The sequence below is a fragment of the Nuphar pumila genome, chromosome 7, assembly GCF_984573655.1.
Source record: "Nuphar pumila chromosome 7, dmNupPumi1.hap1.1, whole genome shotgun sequence".
Lineage (NCBI taxonomy): Eukaryota > Viridiplantae > Streptophyta > Magnoliopsida > Nymphaeales > Nymphaeaceae > Nuphar > Nuphar pumila.
The window spans coordinates 37730629-37754158 of NC_143255.1; the positions used below are offsets into that span (position 1 = coordinate 37730629).

General features: G+C 39.6%; 1 long non-coding RNA gene across 2 annotated transcripts in view; it reads right to left on the reverse strand.

The window, feature by feature from the left end:
* The window catches only part of LOC149831960 (uncharacterized), a 52637-nt gene that overhangs the window by 13403 nt on the left and 15704 nt on the right, over positions 1-23530 (reverse strand). Inside the window, exon 4 of one of the 2 annotated variants that reach the window (XR_016433320.1) lies at positions 8342-8524. The exons of the other annotated variant lie outside the window; for it this stretch is intronic. This is a non-coding gene — a long non-coding RNA (uncharacterized LOC149831960). The remainder of the gene's footprint in view (positions 1-8341; positions 8525-23530) is intronic. 2 annotated transcript variants of the gene reach the window in all.

The window sequence follows — 23530 nt, forward strand, 5'->3', positions numbered from 1 at the left end:
ATACGGTTATTACATGCTTCCCGAAAGCTCGCTTCGAAAGCGCGATACTCCTCGCGTCCGAAACTTGATGAGAACCTCGATTCCCCCACGCTTCTCCTATGCTTTCTACAAGCTTCATTTATTCTTATTATATGTTCTCTTACTCAACTTTTCATGTTTTTTATGTGTTTTCTCTAACTCTTCTCACTCACTTCCACGTGCTTTCGCTAAATTGGTAGTTATCATTTTTAGATTTTGTTAAAAATTTAATTCTTACACTAAAAAATTATGAAATTTAGTGTTAGTCACTTTTATTTTAGTTTTTATTTGTGTTTTATTTTGATTCTCATTCGATTCTTATATTTCTTTTTTTTTATTCCTCGCTTCCTGCTTCCTATATTTTTTAAAATGCATCACTTCCACTTCCCGTATCGTTTCCTGCTTCCGCTTCCTAGTTTGGCAACCTTGGTCCCCCCACTCTCCTCTCCTCTTCCCTCTTCTTCCTTTCTTCCCATCTCTCATTGCTGAAAGTGTTATAGGATCGAGGCAACGAGCACTAGAGGAAGGGGTGAATAATGCTTTTATATAACGTCTTTGAAATTTTGAAGGATTTTGAAATTCACACAACAATCACACAAAGAACACAAGATTTTATCTTGGTTCGGTCTTCCTGACCTACATCCAGTCCCCAAGCAAAACCCGCTTGAGATTTCCACTATCAACCTTGTATCACCACAAGAACATACAGACCAAATCCGGTCCCACTTTCAGTAACAACCTTATTGAAAGCAAACAACTCATTTAAACCAAGGAGTCATTTCCTTTTACAAAAAATAAATAAACAAGCAAACTTCCAATCAACCTACGAGCCTTTTTTATAAATGCAGATGAAATACAATTGGCTTTTGAGGTTGGTGAAATACTCAACTCACGAATTCACTATCTCTCAAAAGAATTTGAGTGAAAAACTGGAGTAAAAATATCAAGTGAGTGAGAAAACGAATACTTGAATGAATAGGAGTGAAAAGCAAAGAATTCAATCTTTGTAATTCAATGTAATTTGATGTTTTTGAGTGTGGAATGCACTCTTATTTATAGTTGAAAGATTTCATACGTTGAGGGTATGAAAAGGTGTTAAAACAGTCACTTTTGAACGGGCAATTCGTTTGAAAAATGAAAAGACACACCTCTTAAAAGTTACAAAAAAACGACTATATTAGTCGACTAGAACAGTAGTTAGTCGACTGAAATCAAATATTAGCAGACTGACAGTTATCGTCAGTCGACTACTATGTTTAACAAAACAGTTTTAAAATCTGGAGTTTGAAACTTAGTCGACTAAAAAAAAGTTAGTCAACTGATGAAATCATCAGTAGACTGAAAAAACCTTTCAGTCGACTCCTGCTAATTTTTTCTGAAAACAAACATTATGTCTGGTCGACTAAGAAAACCTTCAATCGACTCCTGCTAAATTTTTCAGAAATCAAACATTTTGTCTGGTAGACTAAGAGTCGATTAGTCGACTAATTCAGAAAGTTGACGTTTTTGCTTTGAAAAATTGACGCAAAAAAGTTGGTCGACTAATAAACATGAAAAATTAAGTAAAGAGTTTTCTAAAATGATTTTCATGAAGAGTTCTTTTAGAAATTTTTTTCTAAAGACTTTTTAGATAAAATGCAATTGAAATATGCACTCTAAGTTGTAATGAAATATGCGGAAAAGCAAAGAGTGCATTAAGCACTTACAACATCCACTAATGAACAAACAAAAGGGCTAACATCCAAACCCACAAGAGACAACACAACATAAAAATATAAATGTCTCTTATTGAAAAGAGAGAGAGCTCTCAAGAGTGAAAAATATAAGAGGGGTTCACCCCTATTTATACACAAAAAGGAGTGACCTTATGGCCTTAAAAGAAGAGCCACCTAGGGGCTCCCATGGAGTCGTTGGGAGCCCCCAACGGTCATAAATGTGACCGTTGGGGGCCCCATCGACTCCATGGTGGGGCCCCTTTTAGGTGGGCAAAAATATAAAAAATAAAAAAGAAAAAAAGAAAAAAGAATTTACAAAAAATAAAGAAAAGAAAAAAGTACCCCTATCGGGTACTTGTGAAATGACTAAAATACCCCTATCGGGTATTTTAGATAATACATATATATATATATGTATATAACCATATACATATATATGAATTACATATATTTTAACACCCTCCCTCAAGCTTTACGGGGATATAACCGAAAGCTTGCTAAGGAGAAACAAAAAACGAGGAGCAGCAAGGGCCTTAGTGAAGAAGTCCGCCAACTGGTACTCAGATGTGACGTAAGGTAGTACTATGGTTCCTCTCAGGTATTCATCACGTACGTAATGGCAGTCCATCTCAATATGCTTAGTACGCTCATGGAAGGTGTGATTGCTTGCAATATAAATTGCACTTTTGTTGTCACAACACATCTTCGAAGGAGTAGAGATGACAATGCCCATATCACTGAGGAGACTTCTTAGCCATACAAGTTTTATGGTTGTAGTAGCCATAGCACGATATTCCGCTTCCGTTAAGGACAAGGATACTTTGTGTTGCTTCTTGCATCTCCAAGAAATCATAGAGTCACCTAAGAAAACACAAAATCCCGTAGTTGAGACTCGGTCATTGGGATTTCCTCCCCAATCAGCATCAGTATAAGCAATTAAATCAAGTGATGAGGAGGAGGAAAGAAAAACTCTCTTAGTTATGGTATTTTTGATATATCTGACGATCCTTAAGACTGCACTCATGTGCACGGTTGTAGGTGCATGTTGAAACTGACTGACAGAGTGGACAGCATGAGCTATGTCTGGCCGAGTAATGGATAAGTAGGTTAGAGACCCAACAAGTTGCCGGTAGGGAGTAGGATCCTCGAGAGGTGTTCCATCTTCCAACCTTAATTTTGCATTGATGACTTCAGGGTTTTTTGTCTTCTTATCATCGGAGATACCAGATTTAGAACAAATGTCAGCAGCCAGTTTCATCTGAGAGATAATGTACCCTCGAGGAGAGTACGCCACTTCAATCCCTAAAAAGTATCTTAAGAAACCAAGATCAGACATGTCAAAATGTTCTTTTAAAACTTTCTTAATATCATAAATTCCTTGCTCATCACTTCCAGTGATGATCATATCATCAACATAAAGTAGTAAAATAACTACTGAAGACCCTGCACTTTTCACAAACAAAGCAGTGTCAGTATAACATGAACGAAAATTCAAACTTGTCATTACATTACTAAATCTATCATGCCAAGCCTTTGGGGCTTGTTTTAAACCATATAATATCTTTTTAAGTTTAAGAATTTTATTTTTACCAATACATACTCCTGGTGGGGGATCCATGTAAACTTCTTCATTTAATTCGCCATTTAGAAATGCATTCTTAACATCTAGTTGATAGATAGGCCATTTTTTCACTAACGCAATGGCAATAAGAGTCCTAACACTAGTCATTCTAGCAACAGGTGCGAAGGTTTCTTCATAATCTATACCATATTCTTGAGCATATCTTTTAGCTACTAACCGGGCTTTATAACGTTCTAATGAACCATCACTCTTAGTTTTAATTTTGAAGACCCATCTACATCCAATTGATTTCTTTCCAGTGGGTAACGAAGTTATTTCCCAAGTTTTTGCCTTTTCAAGGGCACTAAGCTCTAAGTTCATGGCTTCAACCCATTGGGGAATGTTTTTGGCCTCATTATAGTGTGAAGGTTCATGAAATGTGTGCAACGCAATTAGACACGCTCTATATCTTGGAGTTAGGGACTCAGAAAACAAACCTATTAGAAGGATTGGAGATCCGACCGGATCTCCTTAAAGAGGTTTCTTCTATGTTGGATCCTTGAGAGTATTTTTCTAAGGCGCTCATTTGAGTTTGTTGACCACGCCTAACATAGGTTTGGATTGGTCTATCACCTTCATCTACAACATTGTCAAGAGGAATATCCTCTAGGTCATTCAAAGACTCATTAGAGATTTCCTCTTCTTGAGGAGTCTCATCTGCTTGAGATAGAAGATCAAATAAAAAAGCATATTCACTTTCGTCAATATCTTTAGTTTTCACAAAACCATTTTCATTTCCAAAAAGGTTACATCTTTGAATATATAGAGTTTGTTATTTTTCAAGTCAAAACATCTAAAACCCTTTTGATTTTCTCCATATCCCAAGAAAACACATTCAATAGCTTTAGGAGATAATTTGTCCCGTTTATGTGTAAGGACAAAATATTTACATCCAAAAATTCTTAATCTATTGAAATCGGGTGTTCTTTCAAATAGTTTTTCATATGGAGATGTATTTTGTAAGGATGAAGATATCATTCTATTTATTAAGTAAGTTGAGGTTAAGGCCGCTTCGACCCAAAAACTCTTCGGAATTTCTTTGGAAATAAGGAGTGTCCTAGTGGTTTCCATGATGTGTCTATACTTTCTTTCGGCCAAGCCGTTTTGTTGGGGAGTCCTAGGACACGATCTTTGATGACAAATTCCATTTACTTCTAAATAATTTTGAAATTCATTTAATAAATATTCTCCACCCGAATCGGATCTAAGAGTAGAGATATTACTTGAAAATTGATTTTTAAGTATCATATGAAATTTTTTGAAGAAGTCAAAGACTTCGGATTTTAAATTGAGAAAGTAGATCCATGCATACCTAGTGTAGCCATCAATGAAAGTAACGTAATAGGAGTACCCTCCTTTAGACATGACCGGGGAAGGACCCCAAACGTCTGAATGGACTAACTCAAAAGGTCTTTTGGATACAAAAGTTCGGTTTGGAAAAAGAGTAGATTTCATTTTGCCAAAAATACAATTCTTGCAAACAAAATGTTTCTCATTACAAAATTTCTTTCCAAATGGAAAGGAGTACATTTTTGAGAAACTTGGATGTCCAAGTCTTTGATGCCAAATTTCAATATTTTTATCTTGGACATGGTTACAAAAAGAGTTAGTGGGGAGTTTCAAGTTGCTCATGTAATAGAGATCTCCTCTCCTATGGCCTTGCCCAAACTGCTTCCCGGACCGGAGATCCTTTATAGAGCAATCCTTAGTTGAGAAGGAGATTTCACATCCAATGATCACATATTTGAGCAATAGAGAGGAGATTTAAATTAAGTTGAGGTACAACTCTCACGTTTGGCACAAAGAAATCTTTTGAAAAGTTTAAAGTTTCAAAACTTTTTACTTATAAAGATGTACCATCGGCAGTTGAAACATAGGAGTTTTTATAATGATTACACAAATCGGAAAGCTCATTTTCAAGTGGGGTCATATGAAAGGAAGCTCCAGAGTCAAGGATCCAAGAAGATATACCTGGAGGAGAAGAAGAAGCTATGGCGGCACCCAAGGTTGATGGTATCTTGAGTAGAGTTTGTAGTGCTTCTGATAGTTGAGCAAGAGAAAAAGATTTCTTCCCTTTGATGGTTTCCTCTTTCTTTTGAGTAGCTTCTTCAACGGAAGCAACCTTATTTTTAGGTGCTTCATTCAACTTAGGGCAATTAGGTCTTATATGACCCGGCTCTTGACAATGATGGCAAATAGCTTTTCTATAGTTGCCATTATAATTATTTTGCCTTCCAAAATGTGGAGGTTTGTAAGCTTTCATATGGTTGTCGGGTTTTGATATGGCCAAGACATCATCTCTTCCTTTAATCATGCCAAGACGAGTTTCTTCTTGGCATATTTCGGCTATGGCATCTTCCAAGGGAAGAGGCTTAGATCTATGTAGGAGGGAAGATCTAACTTGTTCATATTCGGGCCTAAGCCCATGTAAAAATTGGAAAAAATGCTCTTTTTCCATTTGTTCTCTCCTTAATTCCACATCCACACTAGAAACCCATTTTGGTTCTAGTAAAGATAGTTCATCCCATAGGGGACCAAGAGTGCTAAAGTAATCCCTTACACTCATCTCTCCTTGCTTGATAGTCCGGATTTTTTCTTAAAGAAAGAATTGACGAGCAAGGTCTTTTTTAGTAAACATACCTTTCATAAAGAACCATGCTTCATTAGCCATCCGAAACTTGGCAATGTTGGCGCAAATCTTAAGCTCCACATTGTTCATAAACCAAGCAAGAATCTTGGCATGCTTACTTTCCCAATCTTCCACTTTAGATTGGTGATCTTCAATGGCCTTCATGCGGGCATTTCCTTCAAGAGCTTTTTCTTGATCACCATCCATCTTAGTTAGTTGGAGTTGTGGTTCCGGAATGGTGCCCATAACGTATCCCCAAAGTTTTTTACCTTTGAGGTTGTTCTCCATGGCGGCGGCCCACATCATGTAGTTGGAGCCATTGAGCTTGAAGAAGAGATCAATCTTTTGTTCTCCTTCCATTTTAATCACTCACAAGAGGAAAAATGAAGAGAGATACAACAAGAAAAAATATAGCTACACAACTAGCTATATTAAGAAGAAGAGCATACACAAGGCTCTGATACCATGTAATGAAATATGCGGAAAAGCAAAGAGTGCATTAAGCACTTACAACATCCACTAATGAACAAACAAAAGGGCTAACACCCAAACCCACAAGAGACAAAACAACATAAAAATATAAATGTCTCTTATTGAAGAGAGAGAGAGAGCTCTCAAGAGTGAAAAATACAAGAGGGGTTCACCCCTATTTATACACAAAAAGGAGAGGAGGAGTGGCCTTATGGCCTTAAAAGAAGAGCCACCTAGGGGCTCCCATGGAGTCGTTGGGGGCCCCATCGACTCCATGGTGGGGCCCCTTTTAGATGGGCAAAAATATAAAAAAGAAAAAAGAAAAAAAGAAAAAAGAATTTACAAAAAATAAAGAAAAGAAACAAGTACCCCTATCGGGTACTTGTGAAATGACTAAAATACCTCTATCGAGTATTTTAGATAATACATATATATATGTATATAAACATATACATATATATGAATTACATATATTTTAACATAAGTAAGGCTCTTACAAGAATCTTTGTTGTATATAGGTTAGTTTCTTTGTTTAATGTATTTCAGCATATAGTCTAATTTTTTTTATTGTTCTACTTTAAAATTAAAAATAATAAAACGAAGGCTGAATTTAATTCTAGATTTGTCAACCAGATCTGGCTGACCGATCCACTTGCTAGCCAAGAGTTAATCTGCTAATAGGATCTGCCAACGCAAACCCAATACACAGATTAACTCAGGTATGCCAGCATAGGTGAGCCAGCCCTGATCTGTGCACATCAAGCTGATCTGACAAGCCTGCTGAGCATGATCTGCAATCAGTCTAGCCGATTCACGCAGCCATCGGCCAGATCAGATCTGATCTGCATATTCGGACCAGGCCAACACAAATCCATCCAGTCTAGCACAGCCCGATTAGGCCTGCGATCAAGTCTGCCAGCAACGCAGACTTGATCTACATATTTTTGGCATATCGACCTGCTGACCAAATCCGATTTGGTCCACCCTGCTGCCAACAGAATCAGGCTAGACTAGCTGTTCAGTTAACAGATTGGCCAGCAGATCGGTTAACAGAATAGCATATTTGATCTGTAAAATACTTTTTAGCCTGATCTGCCGAGCCAAGTTTACCGATCAGACCTAGATCCAAGCCAGCCGCAGGTAAACCAGACCCAACCAGATCAGTCCATCGGATTCTGGCAGACCACGGTTGCACTGAAATGCGTGTTGCAGTGTCTATTATTATTCAGTTTTTCGTTGCTAGTTCAGCCTTTTCTTTTCCTTAAAGTTAGATATATTTAGGTTTTAGTTTTAAATTTAATATTTCCTTTAACTAACACTAACTAGACTAGGTAGTGTAGGGTATATTGCTTGTTTTGTGGTTGTATTTTGCAGGTGGGTTCATACGTGTTGATGAAAGTGTAATAGCGAGAATCGTGCCCGTGCGAACAGGAGAAGTCAGATTGTGAGCAACAACAGCCCTGCAAACTTTTCTTTTTCTTCGTTTTTATTTTTTAAGGCCACTGGCCAATTTAATTTATTTGGGGTTGTAATAACTTTTATTTTTGTTCGACTTTTTGTAATAGGGGAGAACAATTTCTTTACATTTAATTTAAGGCAATAAAGCTTGTTATTGTGTGCAATACGAAAGTTTTAAACACAGGGAAAGTTGCATCAGGAAGTAAGGACTTTTATGTGAAAAGAGGAAGGTGGTGAGGAAATCTGAGCTCACTAGCGCTAACATGGCACTTTGCCACCATGATGTTTGGATGTTTGTTTCCTCCATGGTGAGAAATAGAGGAAGGAATGCCAGTTCAGCATTTTTCCATGAAAATTGCATGAAACTAATGGGCCCTCATAGTTCTAAAATGTGAGGTGACAGAAAAGCTGAGAAGGGATAGAACAAACCTCCTGTGGAGAGTGCAGACCTCTGGAAATCTTTCAGGAGGAAACTGTTTTTATTGCAATGAAAATGCAATGATCTGGATTGATGGATGGTTTCATTGCCTAATAGTTTTGTCAGGAACTGTCATAAGCATGCAGCTGCAGGGTCAACCAACTGCTGAACCTTTCTTAGGTAGTCTGAGAAGCCTTCTGGTTGCAATTGTTATGGCATCCCAGAATAAAGAAGGAATGAATCACACAATGAAGCTAATACATAAACTCAAACTTCAAATATTATAGTAACAGATCTCCTAAATTACAGTTAGATCACACACACACACACACACAGTATTGGAATATTGATGTGTAGCAGATACAAATATTAAAGCAACATTAAAATGCTAAATTGAGGAAAAAGTAATTATTCACTAATATCATAAAAATTAGGGATGAGATTTAGCATAAAATCCATGGCATATATGCATATGATTACATAAGGGGCTATGAGAAGAAAATGTCTAATGCTTTTGCCATTTTAGGACTATTACCTAAAACACTTAGCTTAGAAAAATGAATAAATCATTCTTCTATTTTAAAGAAATTATAAAAAACAAGTAAGCTTTTACCCCAAGTTCCTATAGGACCCATTTTTCCAAATATTTTTGAAAAACCACAATTAAAAATAAAGAAAGGCAGGAGGAAGACGAAAATAGTGATCATGATACCGCCAATTTGTTGTTTTCCAAACAAGAGCTCAAAGAGAGAGAGAGAGAGAGCACACCCTTTTTGCTACTAAAAAAGAAAAACAAATTGCAAAATCCTAGAGAGCTAGCTGATAACCAGGTCGCCTCGCACAGTCAATTGACTAGTTTTTGGCTGACTAGGTGGCCTGTGAGTTGCAGGCCAACACCTATGTTCTTTAGGTGACTACGCAACACTTTTGACTACATGATTAACAATTTGTTAATTTTGAGAGATTTTCCAAATTATAATCCTCATTCCTTGTGAGCCTGCTTCCCATGATCTAGGAACAAAGCATCAGAAGTGACCATAGAAGAATGCATCCATGAAGGCAATAAGCACTTTGAAATATGCAGACATATTATGTAACGACCCCAACTCATACCCATTAAAAAGTGGCATTTTTTTTTTAAACATTTGCGATAACATTCCCAAAGACCCGAGACTTTTACAATTATAACCAATCCAGGACCACAAGGGATCTTACACTACCATCATCTAAATCAAACCAACTTTATTAATTAAAAATATAAGGTCTGAGAACATATGCAAGTAAATATAAATAAATCAAAATGCAGAGCCAAGAAATTTGTCAAGCAGTCGTGCACAGAGTTATCGGAAGCGCCTATGCTTGAGGGGGAGCGCGCTTCCCCGATACGCGCTTCGAAAGCACGAAACGCGATGCTTCTGAAATGTACGAGAAAGCGCACTTTTATATCAGGAAGCATGTACCCCTTTAAAGTGGTACGCGTACCCCTTTAATGGGGGTACACGTACCCCTTTAAAGGGGTACGGGTAACCTATTACTATTTTGCCCTTTTGTTTTAAAAGAAAGAGTTTTTTTATTAAGGGCAAAATGGGAATTTTAAAAAACTCGTGAAAAGAAATCTTAAAAGAGGGCTTTAGGGTTTTTTTCACGCCTCTTCCAAGTCTGTCTTCCTCCCTCTCTCTCAGGATTTTGGCTACCGACTGGCGACCTTCAGAACTTACGATGACCTTTTTCCGATGTCTGGCGACCTCCACCGACCGGCGATGAGGATATTCAAGTACGCGTATCCATTTTTCCTTTGTCTCTTCTCTCCTCTCCATCTCGCCCACGAGATGCAGATTCATCAATTTTTTTCCTCCACCCTTCAGCTGATAGTGGAGCTCGTCGTGAGCTCGTTCCTCTCCACCCCTCCCCCTGTAGCCCTGCTAGTGGAGCTCGTCGTGAGCTCCTTCCTCTCCACCCTCCTCTTGCAGCCCTGCTAGTGGAGCTCGTTGTGAGGTCCAGCCGTGCAACCCTTCTAGTGGAGCTCTCTGTGAGCTCCTTCCTCTCCACCCCTCCCCCTGCAGCCCTCTGCTAGTGGAGCTCGTCGTGAGATCCCTCTCCCTGCAGCCCTACTAGTGGAGCTCGTCGTGAGCTCCTTCCTCTCCACCCCTCCCCCTGCAGCCCTGCTAGTGGAGCTCGTTGTGAGCACCTTCCTCTCCACTCCACCCCCTGCAGCCCTGCTAGTGGAGCTCACCGTGAGCTCCTTCCTCTCCACCCCTCCCCCTGCAGCCCTGCTAATGAAGCTCGTTCCCACTGTGCTAATGGCCCTGTTGGTCTGCTAGCAGTAGTAGGTCAAGTGGGATTGAGCCCATCTGATTCGGGTGAGTCAGGCAGGTGAGTAGCCCTCTTCTCCACATTCTTGGTGAGACAAAGAGAGTGTGAGGGAGGAGGCTCGTGTAGACCATGGAAAGCAATTTTGGTAAGTCGCCTCCTTTTTTCCTCTTCATTTTCGTATTGTTTGAGAGAGAAACAGTGAGACAGAGTGTTCTTGTATTTCTTATTTAACCTAATATGCTCTTGGTTCACGGATAGCATTGATCTATGACTTTTTGGAATGATAACATATTCATGTAAATGATCCTTTTCGAGCATGTGTTCTCGTATACAATTTTTGAAATTTGAGAACATGATATTTTTTTCTATTCTTTGTTGACTAGTATATGCATGTTATGAATGTATAAACATGTTATTTCTTATTTATGGTCAAATGAGTTGTCTATTGCTTTTATTCCTCTTTATTTTTCTTTCGTTTGTGTCTCAGGTTCTATAGACTGTACCACTTCATGAAGTGGTTTCAAAGCCTTAACAGGCCAATAGGCTCTGAAGCAGTTTCAAAGCCTTAACAAGGCAATGAATTTTTCATGTTTATTTTATTTTATTTTAAAATTTTGATAGTATAAATGAGATATGTATTTTTTATTTTATAGGGACCAGCTCTTGAAATGTTGAATTCTGAGACATGAGCAGGTTTTTAAAACTTTCAAAAAATCAATCGTCCAAAATCTTTATAAATTTTACAAAAATGTATTACCGAGCATGATTGAGTTTATCATTCCTTTCTTTTTCTCTTTCTTTTTTTAATTTTGTCTGCTTTATCATAGTATATTATAGAATCATAGATCTTTCACCTCCTTAAATGATGTTTATTTTTTGTTTTAGTAATTGGTAAATTATGAGAGTAATGATTTGTGTTCTTTACTCTCCATCCTTTGTTGTTAATAATAGCTTTTTTAAAGTGTTTTAGACTGATTCTTATACTTTTATGATGCAGGTATATTTGCATGTTCTTTGCTTCACTAATGAGCATCACAAACTACACTCATGACAATTATGATGACAATGATTATTTTTGCAATTTGGAGCATGAATCGTCTAGTGTTGTTGGGAATGACAATGCAAGAAAGGGCAAGAGGTCTTTTGATTGTCCATATCAGTTTGAGGACAGAAACGAAAATTGTTTTGATGAGGAAGATGAAGAAGAATATGACTTGGATGACTATTATTCTGAAGATGACCAAGATGATGAATCACCTAGCATGCATAAAACAACAGTGCTATGGTGCCATGTATTGAAACAAAAGAAAAGTAGGCAAGGAAAGCAAGGTGGAACCCAGGTTTTTATGTGCAGGCACTGCAAAAATATTTATCATGGTCATATACTCGAGTTTCTACACATCTCATGGGATCTTCAAAGGGACAAAGTGTTGGGATTGCCTTTTGTCCTGTAGTTGCAAAAAATGCAGAAATGACAAGGAAAATTAAGAGGCAAGTTCGACGAGTAAAGGTTTCGTCAAGTGCATTTGAGTTGAGGAGATCAAGAATTGATAAACCGAAGAAGCCTATTAGTATAACTACATCATCTACTGGAAGCCGAAAAACAGTTGATATTCGTGATACCTTTAAAAAGGTAGAAAGAGATGATGTAGATCATAAAATTATCATATTTTTGTGTGCAAATGGCATACTTTTCAATGTGTTTCGATCACCATATTGGGAATAGATGATATCTGCGGTTAGTAAAGTGCCTGGATATAGACCCCCATCATATGAAAAAGCACGAACAACGTTGCTTGACAGTGAGAAAGAATGTGTTCACAGGGAGTTAAATGAATTTCGAGAAAAGTTTGAGGAGTTTGGAGTTTCCATTGTCTCAGACGGTTGGACAATTATCAAGAACAAACACTTGATAAATATACTTGCATCAAACTGTTTTGGCTCGATGTTCTTATATGCAAGCGATTTTTCTAATGTACAACAGTCAGCTGCAAACATTGCCGAGTTTTTGAAGATGAAATTTAAACTTGTGGGGCCTTCTAATGTAGTGCAAGTGATTACAGACAATGCAGCAAATTACAAGTTAGCAGGTGAAGAATTAAAACAAACGTATAAGTATATTTTTTGGTCACCTTATATTGTGCACACACTTAATTTGATCTTTAAGGATTTAGCACATGAGTTTCATTGGTTGGGAAAAACATATTTGCAGAGCAAAAAAATTGTGAAGTATATCACAAATCATTCAAAAGCACTAGCAATCTTTAGAAGCAATGAAAAATTAAAACTAATAAAGATTGCAAAAACAAGGTTTGCTTCACATTATACTACTTTGATGCGCTTGCTTGATGTGAGGGAGAGCTTGAGGCTCACATTAATTTCAAATAGATGGAGCGAGTGGAAGCAATCATGCACGGATGAAATTATGAAAAAAAAGAGTTGTTACAACAGAAACAACTGTTATTGATGAAGAATATTGGGATGTTGTACGTTTAGCATTATTGATTACAAAACTCATATATAAGATGATTAAATTTTGTGATCAGGAAGGCCCTATAATTGGTGAAGTGTATGAAAGCATGGACAATATGTTGGGGGAAATAAAAGACAATCTAAAAGGACAACCAAATTTGTATGAAAAGATTCATAAGATTGTCTCAAATAGATGAGATAGAATAAATGTGCCTCTCCATAGTTTAGCCCACATGCTTACTCCAAAATATTACGAGTCAGAGTATCTCAAGATCCTAGCAGCAGGAGGGGTCAAACGAGTTTCTCTTGATAAAAATTTTATTTTATTTATTTAATAAAGTTTAAAGTTTAATGATTTAATTATTTTATTATTTCATTTGCATTTTCTTCTTATAGTTATTAAATTTTTTTTTCAGAAAAGGATAATGATATCTTAGACGGTGTAATGCTCGTGCTTGAAGTCATATCTGCTGGAAACGAAGAGCTCTCTACACTTTATAGGGCACAACTTGTGGCTTTTGCATCAAGAAGTAAAAGATTTAGCCGAAATGCAGCAAGAATAGATGCATTGAATCCTACAATGTCGGTGCTTAATTGGTGGCATTTTTATAGTGGTGATACACCTAAGTCGAGAGCATTAGCCATTAAGGTTTTATCTTAACCTATTAGCACATCTTCCGCAGAAAGAGTGTGGAGCACCTACAGTTATATTCACAATGTTAAAAGAAATAAGCCTAATGAAGATCATGCTGATACCTTAGTGTATATTCATTCCAATCTTCGATTGATTGACGTGTATAATTAAACTGTGTTGTACTTTTGTTTTGGTATTTTTTTTCTCTTTTTCTATCATTGATGGTTTATTATGCTAATCATATTTTATATTCTTGTTATAAAAATGTGCAACAATCGCTACAAAGAAAGACCTAGTCGAAAATGGGATATCAATCCAGAACTTCCTATTGTAGAAGAAAATACGTTAAGATTGGAGGACATGCGTTAGAGAGATTTGGATGATAGTGCAGCACTATTTCCAAATCCAAACCCAAAGATGTACAACCTAGAGCTCCATTACCTTCAATAATCATACGTACAAATGAAATTGAAGAGGATACAAATCAATCCAACAGAGCTAGTAAAATTGCAGATATACAAGAGTGACCATTAGTTCCTCAAGGCCGGATTGATCGTTTCTTTAGCAGGAGACCTAGGCAAGGTCTGTTGATCTTGTGTTTTTTATTTTTACTTTTTCTATATATATATTTTTTATATTTTAAATTATGGTTTTTGAACATTTTTATTTTTTAACATATTCATTATAGGAAATAAAGGAAGGAGCAGAAGGCATGGTCGTGGAGAACAAAAAGCACATGATGATGCAGAAAGTTCTCGATCTATTGCTGACTTGAAGGGGAAGAGAAAGATGACAGATCAATGAGCTCTTGAATTCTTAATTATTCTTTTGATGATGTAGTTGGAGTAGTCCAACTTATAAACTTTTATGTTACTTTTTTTTTATGGTCTTGTAATATTTTGTTGGTTTGATATGTACTTTTATTTTGAACCTTGCATGATGAAGTGAAGTAGTGGATTATGTTAATTTTAAGTTTAGAACTTTATAGCTTATAATTTACAGTTTAGACTTTAGAACTTTATAGCTTAAAAATTTAACTATATCTCTATGTAATCTTTGAGTTTATTGATTTCTCATTTTCTATGTTGCAGAGATTACAAGATTTACAACAATAAGTCATTTAATTCTTTCATTGAAAAAGATACGTTTTTTAATCAAATTTATTAGTTTTCTTAATGCATTATTTAGTGTTTGCATGCATTTGTTAAATGGTTGTAACAGAAATGTGAATTATGATATTCTCTTGATGTATTTTTTTTTAAATGCTTGAAAGTTGCAAATGATGCATTTGTTAGATAATTACAACTTATATTATTTATTGTCTTAGTTACATGTTTTATTTTGTCAATAATGACATAAATCTTATTTTTTGATAAAATAAATATATATAATTACATTTTCGCTTCCCTTTTGATTCTTATTCGCTTCTCATTTGAATCTTATGTCGCTTCCTTCTTCGCTTTTTAGGTCGCTTTCGGTTCGCTTTTTAGGTCGCTTCTGAGACGCTTTCCGGTTCGCTCCTAAGTCGTCTTGTGCTTCCCGCTTCCTAAAATTTTAGAAGTGCCTCGCTTTCGGCTTTCGGCTTTCGCTTCCCGCTCCCGCTTCCTAGACTGGCAACTCTGGTCGTGTATCCCTCATAGCTCCTCGTAATAGCAAGTCCCCTTACTGAGCCTCAGAGGCTGTGAAAAACACAAAAGTAAGTGTGTCAAAATTAAAGATCTTGTGTACGAGTCCTTCTAATGAACCAAATAAGTAAAAAAAACATAAATAAAATTCATACGATATTTTAGAATGATGCAATTATAACAAATTTATAATTTAATTAATTATTCATGTATTAGAGAACTATTACTAAACAATAGAGAACAATTATTAAGCAAGAGACAATAATTATTAAACAATAGGGACTATCAATTAAGCAATAGGGGACATTCATCATGCAGTGGGAAACAAATGTCATGCAATCATTAATTTAGCATAAGGGAACAAGTAAATATGGATGATCTAATGCATAACAGGAATATGCATAATTTCAGTGCATATGCATGAATAAATTATCTTTTATCAGAGTTTGTTTTTATATACATGTTCATATTAAATGCACACAAACTTTGGTTCCTTTTTTTATTATCGTTGCCCGCGAATACTCAAAACGGGTAAAAAATTCTTGAAGTCAAGTTAGGTCCTTAGTTGTAGCTTAACACACAACTTGTATTTTATTACTAGGTTCCACACCTGACCCTAGACCAATATCAGGAATGAACACCATCTATCAGAACATTAAAAATCAACATCTAATGTGAAGACATTATGGAAATCAACATCTACTAATGTCATTTTTTTGGTATACCAAAAACAACAGCTGTATCTACACATGGCCCCGAGAAAAGTGGCGGAATCTTCTTAAAACTGTGGTCGAGAGGTGAACCACCTAGTTGGGTTCATGGTCACAACAACGCACATGGAGTTTTAGTATCCTTACGGTTCCCCAAAACCGCAAATCTAAGATTTTCACACTAAAAATGAAACATATAGAAAAACGTGAATTACATTGTTCTCTTCTTTAATCTTTTGTTTTTATTATTTCAATTTCTTTACTTTGCAAATCAACATGCAAAACCAACATACGTTTCGCAAATCAACATGTGAAACTCATCACGAGACCACTGCCAATGACAACATGGAATAGTGCAATCAGAGTAATAATGTCAAGTTTGATTTTTATGATGCATAAGAACAACTAAACATAAAGCAACACCTGCTCAAGGCTCACACGGCGTACGATGATCCACTTTTGACCACTAATGCATCCAATGCAAAATTCACAATGAATATGCCACTTATGCATTCTTTTCACGTGCTTTTAAATGCACATTTACACATACTCAATAAAGATGTGCATGAACAATAATTTTTCTCACGCATGTGTTCACATGATCATGCCAAATACATAATTCCTTTCATGATTCAATTCATGCTCACATGTGAACTACCATGCAAGGATACATATGCAAATTAATCAAAAATTCAAGATATGAATATGCCCACAAGATGCACATATAAGTAACATTGCATTAGAAACAGTGAAATATAGGGAAATCTGAATGTTTTAACAAGACTCAACAACACTTTATGTTCAGCATATGCAAAGAAGCTGAGTTTTAAATCAGTAAATATCCTCTTATACAATCCCTGGTATATATATTATACAATTTTTTTTTGGTATGCGGCACTTGGCCCAGCCGACTGGTCGGCTGGGTCTGTGCCCTGCTGAAACTCACCCAGCCGACACAGTCGGCTGGGGGCTGATCTAGCAACTGCCCACAGAAACAGATCTCTTTTTTTTTATTCACATGCTATTTTTTTTTAAACTAACCAGGCCAAGCCCAGTCGGCTGGGCCTGGTAGGCCACCATCCTGCCCAGTCGAATCCTGATTCAGTTGGGCCTGGCAGTTTGCTGCCCAGAATATATATATATATATATATATATATATATATATATATATATATATATATATATATATATATATATATATATAATTTTTTTTCTCAAAAACAACAGGCACCTGGCCCAGCTGAACCCAGTCTGCTGGGACTGTGCCTAACCAAACTGCACCCAGCTGACCCAGTCAGCTGGGCTAAAACTGAGTCCCCTACCCAGCCGAACTAGCGACTCAGCTGGGCCTACCGACTGAATAATAAAAAAACCTATTTGTTGTAATTTTTTTTTTGTAACTGCCCCTTTTTTTTTGCTGACAGTGTCCCAGCCCAGCCGATTCAGTCAGCTAGGATTGAACCGACCCAGTTTTGTCCAGCCCATTCAGTCGGCTGGAATCATGCTATATATATATATATATATAGAGAGAGAGAGAGAGAGATTTATTTTTCCCATAAACAGCAGTCCAGTCCAACACAGGACAGTTGTCTGGGACTAGATAGCAGACTGTTCTGTCCCAGCCGACTGTCCAGGCTGGGACTGGAGAGTTGTCCGTCCTGTCCCGAACTAAAAAGCACAAACAAAATCCAAATTTTTTTCCTTTTTTTTATAACGGAATATGCACATATATTATTTTTTCCCATGGATTAGGTTCATTTTCAAGAACCACAGTCACATGTCCATCTGTCCGGATATACACACCTGTCAAGCGGACAGGTCTGACCAGAATGGACAGGGACTAAGATCTGGCCAGATCTTTCCATCATCATGATGGCCAGATATGTCCACTAAACACATAAGACAGATCTGTCCAAAAGTGTCCACACACACACACACACACACACACACACACATATATATATATATTGGGAAAACAAAAAAATATGCAAAAATAGCGTAAGAAATCAAATCTCACATATTCTAGACCTACTTACATCGATTTTCATGGATTAAATAGTGGAAAATCAAGATAGAATCCATGGTTCCCAAAAAAAAAACATTGCCTAAAGCCTATTTAGGCCTTTTTTCTCATCCGAGACAAGAGAGAACACCTGTACCTTTTCTTGAAGCTTTCAAAAAACAGGAAAAAACGACAGATGGTTGAAGAGGAAGAGGATCTCCTCTTCTTCTTTCTTCTTCTCCTTCTTTTCCTCTTTTTCCTTCTTCCCTTCTCTCTTTGCAGATCTGTCCAAAGTGTCCATGGACACACACACACACACACACATATAGTGGAAAAACACAAAAACATGCAGAAATTGCAACGCCCGTGAAAAAAAAAAACGTGTCAGACACGTGCCTTGCACGCGTCAGACACGTGTCACAGTCGGTCCGTTGTGTCGGACCCGAGCCCGAACTCAGACCCGGCTTCTCGATCGTTCGAGAAGCGTGTGACTTTAAAAAGTCACAGGCGTCTCAGGCGAGGGTTCAAAACCCTCGCCCCTTCTCTCTCCTCTACTCCGCCCCCCTCGCGCTGCCGCCGGCGATCGGAGACGCCGGCGGGCAGCTCCGTCTGGCAAGCCTCCCCAACGACCAGCGATCCTCCCTGCAACCGCCACCGTGAGGCACTGTCTCCCCTTCAGCCGCCGGCGATCGTCGCCACTCTTCGCCTCCCCCTCTCGTCCCCTGTGTCGCAAGATGCTGACGATCGACGCCGATGACGGCCTCTAAGCTCCGGCGACATCCTATCCTTGGCTCCCTCCTTCTGCCACAGCCGACGGCGGCCTTTGAACTCAGGCGACCATCTCCACCTCCTATCTGGCTGTCGGCTGCGCCAAGGACCCCGACACCGGCGACTCGCCGCCGACCACCGCCTTCGTCCTGGGTGCTGCAGCCGCCAGCGAGCGTCGCCACCACCTCTCTGCCTTCTGTCTGGCTGTCAGCTGAGCCAGAACCCCGACGCTGGAGTTGTCGACGACCTTCGAGCTTCGGCAACCCCTGTTCCCTGCGCCTCTTCTCTATCAGGCTCCTCTTGCCTTCCTCTAGCCATCGACCTGTTGCTGCCGCTTCCGGCCTCTATCGTGCTGACGACCTCGTTCCCCGGAGACTCCCCCGTTGCGGTCTTTCGAGGTATAAACCTCTTCTCCCCTCTCCTTCTCTTTTGTATTAGGGTTGATCGATAGGGGGGCGAGCCCCCTGTCGTCACCTCTTGTCGACAGGGAATTAACCACCCTGCCTTCCTTTTGTGAGTCAGTCAGCAGGGGGCTCTGTCCCCCCTTGTCCTTGTGCCTGCCTGCAGGGGGCGAAGCTCCCCCTGCATTTGTATCCCAATAGGGGGCGAGGCCCCCTGCATTTGTGTCCCAGTAGGGGGCGAGGCCCCCTGCTTTTGTTGTTTCCCAGTAGGGGGAGAGGCTCCCCCTACCCTCTATTATTCCGCAGCAGGGGGGGTATCCTATTGCTTCTCGGAAGGGGGTTCGGCCCCCCGCCTCTTGCGCTTTGCCGGCAGGGGGCTCTGTCCCCTTGCCATTCCTTTTGTCGGTAGGGGGCTCTGTCCCCCTGCCATTTGCCTTGTCGACAGGGGGTTCCTCCCCCTGTCCCTTTTTGTGCTTTTGGGCAGGGGGCGAGGCTCCCCCTGCTCTTGTTGTCCCAGCAGGGGACGAAGCCCCCCTGCTCTCTTGTTCTTTCTCGGCAGGGGGTTTTGTCCCCCTGCCTCTTGCGTTTTGCCGGCAGGGGGCGAAGCCCCCCTGCTTTCCTGTTTTCGAGTAGGGGCTTGCCCCCTGCGTTTCATTGTTCTCCGGCAAGGGGTTTTTCCCCCTTGCCTTGTTCTTGTTGCCGACAGGGGCAGAGCCACTGCCTGTTTCATTCCCAGCAAGGGGCTGCGCCCCTGTCTTGTGTTCTGACAGGGGGTGTTCCCCCCTGCCTTGTTGCGGCAGGCGTGGCAGAGAGCCTCTGCTCCCTCCCCTGCCTTTCTTTGTGCCGGCAGACAGGGAGCTCCTGCTCCCTGTATCTGCTGTTGTTGCCCGGCAGGGCTGAGGCCCCTGCCTTTGGCACCCTTGTTTGCAGGATGCAGAGTTCCTGCATCTGCCTCCTGCAGGCAGGAGACCTTGCTGTGTTTGTTGCTTCTCGTTTATATTATGGCATACACTAATGTTCTAAGCTTCTAGGTTGAATGGTGGATCCAGCTCGCCTTCATGGCTCAAGCTTGCGTTTGCCTACGGCGCTGGCGTACGAGGACCCGTAACCTCTTAAGGTAGGGGATTCTTGCGTGAAAGGACAATGAACGGATAAATGCTAAAATAATAAAAGATAATTAAAAGAGAATGATATATGTATACGTATAATATATATGCGTACGTCTTTACCTTCAAGGACGCGGTTTCGCGATCCTTGTCCTCTTTACTTTCTCGCACTTTCCTTTATGTCGTCGTCGCGCTATATGTGCCTAGGCTTTTCATTCATGTCTTTACATTTCATGTCTTTTAACTCAAGGACACGGTTTCGCGATCATTGTCCTCTCTACTTTCTCGCACTTTACTTTCTTGCTGCCCCGCGCTTTGCGCCATGGCATTTACTTGTTTATGTCTGCCTTGTTCTCCAGGATGTAATCATGGTCCTCCTTTACGATCATGCACTTTACTTTCTCGCATTTACTTGTTGCCCCGCGCTTTATGCACCATGGCCTTGCTTCTTGCTTTACTCTTCGTACTTTATTTTTCTGTGCTGTCGTGCTTGCTTTTACACTTACTTTTTGCATGTGTTCGTCCTTACCATGTTGTTGCCCTTCGTGCATGTATTCTTATCTTTGTCGTATGCTTCTTTACTTGCTTACGCTTATTGTTTAATCGAGGTGCAACCCCATGCCTTGTGAGTCGTCCTCTACACTTGCTTAGTCAGTATAGGATCTCATACTTCACGAGTTGCTTGCGTAGTTGCCTGCTTGTGTGTTTCGATGATCGAGGTATGATCTCATACCTCGTGTGTAGCTCTAGCGTTCTACCCTCGCGGTGCGGCTTCGCCCATCGAGTCTTGCCCCTCGATTTGCCATTGTATTAGTATGTGCACGGGTTTGTCCCTTGTCAGCTTACACTCCCTGAGTGCAGCTTCGAGTGTATAGTGTATATCGTTTCACTTGTCTTACAAGCCACGACACACACTTATGCACTTCGGTTCTCCAAAGATGATGGTCTTAGGTGCGAGCCTATTTTCAAGGATGTATAGCTTTGTAAAGCAGAGATAGCAGCTGAATCTCTCAAACCGATGTATTTAGAAAAGGTGTGTTACAACCTCAGTTCGCCTATCCGATACGATTCAGATAACCTTGTTTAGGAGCCTCTGCATGAGTAGAGCGGGGATCCTAGCGAGATACTTGCGTCATCGCTAGATCGGCGTTGCATCACTTCTGATGCAAGACCTGGTTCTAGGCTTTCTGGTCAAACCAAGATAGTAGTGCCTTCCTTCGTGAAGGTATTGTTGGATTTCTTACGAGGAATCCATGTACCTCCTCTTGTAAGTTGCACTCTTAGTCATGTACGATACGTTTGGGCTACGAAGAGTAGGACGAAAGGTCTATAGTAACCTCTAAGCGTGTATTGACACTTTAAGCTAAATCCTGTTATATAGTTTTCGCCTAATAGGCAGAATGCTTGCGATTGTCTAAAGAACCCGAGCACAATAAGTTGGAACTTGAATGAGTTCACTGTAGACTTCTGTAAAGCAGAAGTGTTGGGATTTCTTGCGAGAGATTCATGCCCCTCTCATCGTGGTTGTACTTTTAAGCAGGTATGTTGCGTACTACGATGAGTAGGATGAGAGGTCTATGTCTACCTCGTACATGCAATGGCATGTGTTTAAGATCACAAGAGATGTTTCTACCCTCACTATGGATTGGCCCTTTTCATCGTGGTTGTACATTTGAATATGTACCATGCGTACTGCGGTGAGTAGGATGAGAAGTGTGTGGTTGCCTCGAACGCGCAATGGCACGTATAATTCACCTAAATAACGGTCATGCGCCTTCACAAGCAAGATGCTCGATTGGGTTGAAAGACCAGAGCACATAGAATGGGACGGCGGTTAAGAAAACCCTCCGTCGTGCTCATTCGGGATGGTACATCAAGAGAGAGGATGGACGGTACAAAACTCCGATGGACAGTCATTAATGGCAATCTCGGGTAAAGATCCGACCTTCCCCAGTCATCGGAGGTTAGGGAAAATCCTTCAGGCCACTTCTGCAGAAGTTCGGATGCGCATTCATTGGGCCTTCGTTTGCCTTTGGGGATTTACTCTCTTGGTCACTGGCCGTCCCCTTAGAAAGCGGACTCAGTCAGTCATTCGGGGTATAATAAAATACATAGCATAATAGACCCCCGAATCGATCTCGGTTGTTTCTACGTTTTGCCTTATGCGTACCCACAACAGTCTGCTCATAATGAGATAAGATATAACTTATACACATGATCATGAGATATGCGTGTTGTGACGTGCATTGCTAGATTGCTTGTTAGCTCGGTAGTTCGGTACGCTACTCGTTGAGCTATGTATGTCTGCTGAGGCGTTACTCTAGTTGGTTAAACTACTTACGCAGTTCCTTGCTTAGTATTAACTAGCTTCTCATACTAGTTAAATGCTTATCCTGTGTAGCTTATGAATTGTTTGTGATGCAATAACTTGTGCCTTGCGATTAATGTAGCTATTTGCCGATAGACTCAGTCATCCAATGGTACTGGTATGTTTTGCGAGCATCGTTATGAATGTTCGTCTTATTCAATTGCTTTGCTTGACTGGTGAATAGAGTTAGTTACTCTTCACCTGTAGTATTTGTGGGATTGCTATAGTTGCTTGTTTAGCACTATGATCTTTATTGCTCTTGTATGTAGTTGTTTACCTTATTAGAGCTTTGCTTACTTCAGAGCACCTTTTGTTAGATATGTTGTTAGTCATGCTTTTCCTACTTGAGCTAGCGATCATCTTGCTTATTGCAGCATTTGTTCTTTCTTGTCTTTTGCACTCCAACTAGTCTGTTGTGAGACTGACCCATTTCATGGGCAGGAGGTGAACAGGTTGAGACAGCTTGCGATGACGCGATGCATTCAAGGCAATGCCCTTTCCTGATGTTGCGCTCTTGGAGACCCTTTTGATAGATATGGTATAAAGTTCCTTTGAAAGCATCTCTTTTGATTAGAACTCTGGATTTCTAAAACTGTATTACCAAAACGTGGTTCTGTGAAAGTATCTTCAACAAGATACTAATATCAAGACCTTAATATTCTTGATATTGAACCCACCACGAAAGCACAATAAGAACACTTTAGAACACTTGTGCACAAAAGGCACAACCCACAAATAACTCACAAATGCACAAAGGCATAAAATAATGGAATCAATTTATTGAGAACTTGGGCTTTGACT